The following is an 8,203-nucleotide window of genomic DNA, read 5'->3' as shown; positions in this document are numbered from 1 at the left end:
AGGAGCACCAGGATGAGTTTACCGTACTCCCTTGGCCAGCAAATTCCCCCGACTTGAACCCAATCGAGAATCTGTGGGACCATCTGGATCGGGTTGTTCGCGCCATGGATGCTCAACCGCGTAACCTAGCGCAGCTGGCCATGGCACTGGAGTTGGCATGGCTCAGCATCCCAGTGACCATCATCACAACATCCCCTCTCTTCCTGCACTTCACAACTGGTGTTTTTGTGCATCCTATGCCACTTCATAGGAAGCAGAAGTGGCATTAGAATTGTGTTACATTTATTGTCATTTACAGTCTTATGAAAAAGTTTGGGCACCCCTATTAATCTTAATCATTTTTAGTTCTAAATATTTTGGTGTTTGCAGCAGCCATTTCAGTTTGATATATCTAATAACTGATGGACACAGTAATATTTCAGGATTGAAATGAGGTTTATTGTACTAACAGAAAATGTGCAATATGCATTAAACCAAAATTTGACCGGTGCAAAAGTATGGGCACCCTTATCATTTTATTGATTTGAATTCCCCTAACTACTTTTTACTGACTTACTGAAGCACAAAATTGGTTTTGTAACCTCAGTGAGCTTTGAACTTCATAGCCAGATGTATCCAATCATAAGAAAAGGTATTTAAGGTGGCCAATTGCAAGTTGATCTCCTATTTGAATCTCCTCTGAAGAGTGGCATCATGGGCTACTCAAAACAACTCTCAAATGATCTGAAAACAAAGATTGTTCAACATAGTTGTTCAGGGGAAGGATACAAAAAGTTGTCTCAGAGATTTAACCTGTCAGTTTCCACTGTGAGGAACATAGTAAGGAAATGGAAGACCACAGGGACAGTTCTTGTTAAGCCCAGAAGTGGCAGGCCAAGAAAAATATCAGAAAGGCAGAGAAGAAGAATGGTGAGAACAGTCAAGGACAATCCACAGATGACCTCCAAAGAGCTGTAGCATCATCTTGCTGCAGATGGTGTCACTGTGCATCGGTCAACAATACAGCGCACTTTGCACAAGGAGAAGCTGTATGGGAGAGTGATGAGAAAGAAGCCGTTTCTGCAAGCATGCCACAAACAGAGTCGCCTGAGGTATGCAGAAGCACATTTGGACAAGCCAGCTTCATTTTGGATGAAGGTCCTGTGGACTGATGAAACAAAGATTGAGTTGTTTGGTCATACAAAAAGGCGTTATGCATGGCGTTCAAAAAAACAGCATTCCAAGAAAAACACTTGCTACCCACTGTAATATTTGGTGGAGGTTCCATCATGCTTTGGGGCTGTGTGGCCAATGCCGGCACCGGGAATCTTGTTAAAGTTGAGGGTCGCATGGATTCCACTCAGCATCCGCAGATTCTTGAGAATAATGTTCAAGAATCAGTGACGAAGTTGAAGTTACGCCGGGGATGGATATTTCAGCAAGACAATGATCCAAAACACCACTCCAAATCGACTCAGGCATTCATGCAGAGGAACAATTACAATGTTCTGGAATGGCCATCCCAGTCCCCAGACCTGAATATCATTGAACATCTGTGGGATGATTGGAAGCCGGCTGTCCATGCTCGGCCACCATCACACTGAACTGAACTTGAATTGTTTTGTAAAGAGGAATGGTCCAAAATACCTTCATCCAGGATCCAGGAACTGATTAAAAGCTACAGGAAGCGACTAGAGGCTGTTATCTTTGTAAAAGGAGGATCTACTAAATATTAATGTCACTTTTCTGTTGAGGTGCCCATACTTTTGCACCGGTCAAATTTTGGTTTAATGCATATTGCACATTTTCTGTTAGTACAATAAACCTCATTTCAATCCTGAAATATTACTGTGTCCATCAGTTATTAGATATATCAAACTGAAATGGCTGTTGCAAAGACCAAAATATTTAGAACTAAAAATGATTAAGATTAATAGGGGTGCCCAAACTTTTTCATAGGACTGTATGTCAGTTTACTGCTGCAATTGATCAGAGAAACCATCACAGACACAAGGCCTAGTGAAGGAGCCATCCCATTCATGAAGAGGTATACATTTGTGGCTGTTCTGCTGCCACAGAGATGGGAAGGCTGGTTATAGCATTGCATATAGTGTCTATGTTATGGTACTAAATATAGTATTAGTGTTATACTATTGAATATAGTGTCCATGTTTCAGCCCTAAATGCAATATGAGTGTTATAGCATTGAATATGGTGTTTATGTTGCGGTACTAAATATAGCATATGGTCATAGTACTGACCATTGTGTTTACTACAATAGATTTTTCTTAGCTCTTGATTCTAAGCATTGAACCATCCCTGTCTGAGCAGAAAGCCTTCCATATCTTTGTGACAGGTGGCTTCCTATTATGTCTTATTTCAAGCAATTGCACTAAACATAGCAACGATGAAATAAAGCTTTTATACACAGTCCTTTATATTCACTAAGAATTACAAAGGAACAAAAATAGTGTCAGGTAGGCGGACATAAGTGTTCTGCTCCTGCTTCTGTCACGACACATCTGCGCAGTTGTCCTGGGGTAAGGGAAGGTGACAGCGAGAAGTCTCTGCACAGCAGTAAATAGAGTGTTTGTTCCAGGCAGCGTCACAATCTAGTGTAACAGGTGCCCCTGCCTTGTACAGACACAATCCTAGTGACCGAGCAGGTTTACACATCTCAGGAACTCCAAACAGCTCCACCCAATTCTTCATGCGGAGCAAATAGTCAGCAAAGTTATTCCAGAACAAAGTGAATGAAAACCACCGCCTCCAGCATGTCATAGGCCTGGGGTGACGCTACAGGATTACTCATTCATTGTCAAAGCAAACCATTGTGAACGTCATGTATATTGTATATAGTGTATAGACATATTTCCATACACTCAGTTAATGTGTATTTTTATATATTTCGATCCACATATATTGTCTATCTGCTACTATAGAGCTACAGTGTCTCAGTTCTACCCAAATCTCTGTCATCATCTTAACATAACATAATATAATAAATTTCCTGTTTTTTGCAAATAAAGGTTAGTCATATACAGTAAGGGCATATGAACGTCATAGGGGGTCCTCACTAAGGACCCATTTATATGAGCCCAAACTGTAGGTGGGCCATTCATCTGAATGGCGGACATACAGTGTTGGCCAAAAGTATTGGCACCCCTGCAATTCTGTCAGATAATACTCATTTTCTTCCAGAAAATGATTGCAATCACACATTCTTTGGTATTATTATCTTCATTTAATTTGTCTTCAATGGAAAACCACAAAAAGAATTGTCAAAAAGGCAAATTGGATATAATTCCACACCAAACATAAAAAAGGGGGTGGACAAAAGTATCGGCACTGTTTGCAAAATCATGTGATGCTTCTCTAATTTGTGTAATTAACAGCACCTGTTACTTACCTGAGGCACCTAACAGGTGGTGGAAATAACGAAATCACACTTGCAGCCAGTTGAAATGGATTAAAGTTGACTCGTCCTGTGTCCTTGTGTGTACCACATTGAGCATGGAGAAAAGAAAGAAGACCAAAGAACTGTCTGAGGACTTGAGAAGCAAAACTGTGAGGAAACATGAGCAATCTCAAGGCTACAAGTCCATCTCCAAAGACCTGAATGTTCCTATGTCTACCGTGCGCAGTGTCATCAAGAAGTTGAAAGCCCATGGCACTGTGGCTAACCTCCCTAGATGTGGACGGAAAAGAAAAATTGACGAGAGATTTCAACGCAAGATTGTGTGGATGGTGGATAAAGAACCTCGACTAACATCCAAACAAGTTCAAGCTGCCCTGCAGTCCGAGGGTACAACAGTGTCAACCCGTACTATCCGTCAGCGTCTGAATGAAAAGGGACTGTATGGTAGGAGACCCAGGAAGACCCCACTTCTTACCCAGAGACATAAAAAAGCCAGGCTGGAGTTTGCCAAAACTTACCTGAGAAAGCCAAAAACGTTTTGGAAGAATGTTCTCTGGTTAGATGAGACAAAAGTAGAGCTTTTTGGGAAAAGGCATCAACATAGAGTTTACAGGAAAAAAAAGGAGACTTCAAAGAAAAGAACACGGTCCCTACAGTCAAACATGGCAGAGGTTCCCTAATGTTTTGGGGCTGCTTTGCTGCCTCTGGCACTGGACTGCTTGACCGTGTGCATGGCATTATGAAGTCTGAAGACTACCAACAAATTTTGCAGCATAATGTAGGGCCCAGTGTGAGAAAGCTGGGTCTCCCTCAGAGGTCATGGGTCTTCCAGCAGGAAAATGACCCAAAACACATTTCAAAAATCACTAGAAAATGGTTTGAGAGAAAGCACTGGAGACTTGTAAAGTGGCAGCAATGAGTCCAGACCTGAATCCCATAGAACACCTTGTGGAGAGATCTCTTGATGGCAGTTTGGAGAAGGCCCCCTTCGCATCTCAGGGACCTGGAGCAGTTTGCCAAAGAAGAATGGTGTAATATTCCAGCAGAGCATTGTAAGAAACTCATTGATGGTTACCAGTTGTCCGAAGTTCTTTTGTCTAAAGGTTGTGCTACCAAGTATTAGGCTGAGGGTGCCAATACATTTGTCAGGCCCATTTTTGGAGTTTTGTGTAAAATGATCAATGATTTGACTTTTTTTTTTCATTCTCTTTTGTGTTTTTTCATTGCAAGCAAAATAAATGAAGATATTAATACCAAAGAGTTTGTGCTTGTAATCATTTTCTGGAAGAAACTGAGTATTATCTGACAGAATTGCAGGGGTGCCAAGACTTTTGGCCAACACTGTATAATACTACAAGAGGCCCAGATTTACTAATAGTTAAAACATTCACACAACAGTGATTAATGGCCACGTGATGTGCATTTTTTTTTTTTATGTGGCAGCATTAAATTCAGTGTTAGTGAATGGAGGCTACTCACATTACTGTTATTTTGACAGTCCATTGTCATGGGCTGTCAAAATATAGATCATGTCCTATTTTTAATTATTTTCACAGGTCCTTCAATACACTTAGGTGCATAGGTGAGCCAAGAAAATGTATACCCCTTGAATGCAAAACAGCCTCATCTGGCTGTAGCTTTAGACACTCTGAAAATGTGCCAAATTTATCGCAGTGGCTGATGCTGGGAGATAAATCTGATGTATCTTTAGTCTATATGTAGATCACCTGTTAGTTGGTTTACTTTAAGCCAGAATTTTACAACACAATTTTGGTGCATTTTTGAGCATTGTGGCATATTTAAGCCATACCACCTTTTTTTTCTAAAAATCCACACACATCTGGCAAATCAAAAGTTGTGGCCCAAATTAGAGGTACCAAAAAGAGCCAAAGATGTAGCACAGATGAGTTGAATCTGGGACATGCCTCCCACAGGACTGGAATGTTGGAAGGTATGTCGAAGGTTGTGCAGAAGTATAAATTATAGTTCCTAGGCCCCATGTATATCTATGTATGTATTATGTATATATTAGTATAGTTTATGTGGCAGGGGGACATTTGGGCCCCCCTCAGGATCTGGTGCCTTCTACTACTGCTGCACCCCCTAATGCAGCTTAATATATTAACATTGCAGCTGATGGATAAGATATCCTATTGTACAGCCATACAGTCAAAGCCTTCCATTACAGACATAGTGTGGAAAATATTCTTGACATGACATACAGTATAGTGCTGATCACAAAAATTTCTACAGGCAGCTTGTGGAAAAGTGGATTTTTTGTTGCAGATTTTGCTGCACTTTTTTCCAGCCAGCTTTTTTTTTTGTAGCCAATTCCAACACAGAATTGGCTACAAAAAGAATGGGATTTATAAAGGAAGCTCTTATACTTTTCTGTTCTGCCCAATCCACTCCTGGCTTTGGTCGGTACGCAGCATAAAGCTGCCTTTCCGCAATGTGGGACCTAAAAATGTACTAGATTTATCACAGTGGATGATGCTGGTGCATCTTTAGACTGTCTTTTCAAGCTACTGTCTAAAAAAAGTGACATTGTGCACCTAAAACATGCTTACTTTAGGCCACAATTTGGGTGCGTCCCCACAGTAAAGCCATCTGTTTACCTTCTTATTCCAATCTTTCTTCTAGGATTTGGTGTATTCCTTGTCTTTTATGATAATATACATATTAATGTGAAGTCCAGCATATTTAGACATAAAGATGGAAATATGAAGTAGAAGTGACTTGCAGTAGAAGTGATCTGGATAAGGAGCAGTTACAGCTGAGAAATCTGTTGCACCGCCAAAATATAATGAAGATTATGAAGATATTCTTTCTACTTCAAAGGAGGTCGAGCATTTAAAAGCACATTAGCAAGGAAACACACCCATGACAGTAACAGTAAGTCTGCTTTACAACAGCTGTCATGGGTCAATTTACAAGACCACAGTCATCTGATATGTAAGTATGTGTCACATACACCTGGAGGCAGGTGTGAGCATCAGTCCATCATATTGTAAGAGGGATTCATTTCGGGAGTATCTGTAGGTACTATGTACCAATGTGAAACTGGAATGCCTAGAGCCCACCAACAAAACTCATTCTGGGGCCTCCTACCTGCTGCTGTATGCAATATTATCAGACACTAGTTCACAAATTCCTAAAATGTCACCAACATAAATTTATTTTTTCAGTAGTAGCTTGCTGGCTCTGATTGTTTCTGTCCTGTCAGTTGCCTGCTGCCTGGCTCTTGCCTTAAACTAGAGCCTTCTTATGTGCCCACACAGCAGCAGAAAGATGTGATTGGAGTCCCTACAGTGTGATTGAGAAGATGGGGCCAGGGAGGAACTCAAAGCACAGGAGGCAGGAAACCCAGGGAACTCAAAGCACAGGAAGCGCTGTGAAGTAGGGGAGTTAGTGGCTGCCACAGGCATTCATCTGCAACAAACTCAAGGGTCAGTTGTTTTTATAGCCAATTTACCTATCATATTTTTGCCATGTAGGAGAACATTGGAGTATCCAGAGAAAACCCACACAAGCATTGGTAGAACATAGAAACTCCATGCAGATGTTTTCCCAGGACTCCAGCGCTGTAAGGTAACAATGCTAACCACTGAGCCACCGATATAATCTCAGCCATCCAATGTGTCTACAGCATATAAAAATAAAGTGGGTAGTTTCTTAAATAATCTACCCCGTATATTACACTGATATATAACCTGGTTGAGATGCTGTACGATAAGTAACTATATGAAGTACAGGGAGTGTACTGTGCCTTGCAGCAAGGGTAAGCTGGGGCCCACCAGGGGATTCACCTGTTTACCTATTGGTCAATCCGAGTCTGCTGTGCAGGTATATACTGTGGCAATTCTAGCCCCCTAAAAGCTTATTTCTAAAGAATTAACTAAAGTTCATGAGCCTAATTGCAAAATCTATAACAGTCTTTCACTTACCATGTGCCACTTATAACACTTTTGAGATGGTAGGGCCTGAGTGCAACTGATATCGCAGCACACATTATATAATTATTTATTATTATTACTATTATAGCTGCATTATTCCATGTCCTATCGCCCAATACTGTTTTGTTCACAATTCATTACTTCATGTTCTGAGTATCAAGTCCATTGCATGATTAGTAAGTCCATACATATATGTATACATACATTATGAGATTATTCTTGGGATTACCTTTGCTGGTTTCAAAGGTTATGTCACATATCTGTTTCATCAAAACTAGGCCAAACGACAGCAGATACGTGTAAGCTGCCTCTGCATCAGGCTTTATTGGTAACTTTGCGAATGTGCACAAAATAAAACAAAACAGCAACCAAAGAAAGTACTGGTCTGTCTGGTACTCACTAAACATTAAATATCCCTAGCTAGCACCTGGAGAGCTTCTCTCTGCCAGATTGCAACCAAAACAATTAAAACAAAGTTCAGCAACCTCTTGCTCAAATGTGTCTCTCACACAGAATGACTTTTGGTGTCCCCAGGCAGAGAGAAAGAGATGCCCTCCTACCCTCTCTAACATACCTGTCTTCTCTGAATTAACTACAGTAATTAACAGATGCAGGCCTCTCCCTGCTACTTCATATAGGAGAGAATTCAGAGACAAATATACCTTTCCTCCACAAACAATCCTGCCCAGGTGTCACTATAAGTATCTTTGTTTTTGGATATAATGGCTACATCAAAGAGCAAGTAGTGTGTACAGTGTGTACTGTACATATTTGGTGTCATTAAATCATTAGAGGATTATATTATGTAGGAAACTCAATTGATGTCATCAAGTATTTCTACTTTAACACT

This window comes from Leptodactylus fuscus, chromosome 2 (assembly GCF_031893055.1).
Source record: "Leptodactylus fuscus isolate aLepFus1 chromosome 2, aLepFus1.hap2, whole genome shotgun sequence".
Lineage (NCBI taxonomy): Eukaryota > Metazoa > Chordata > Amphibia > Anura > Leptodactylidae > Leptodactylus > Leptodactylus fuscus.
Note: the sequence above shows the minus strand (reverse complement) of the source record.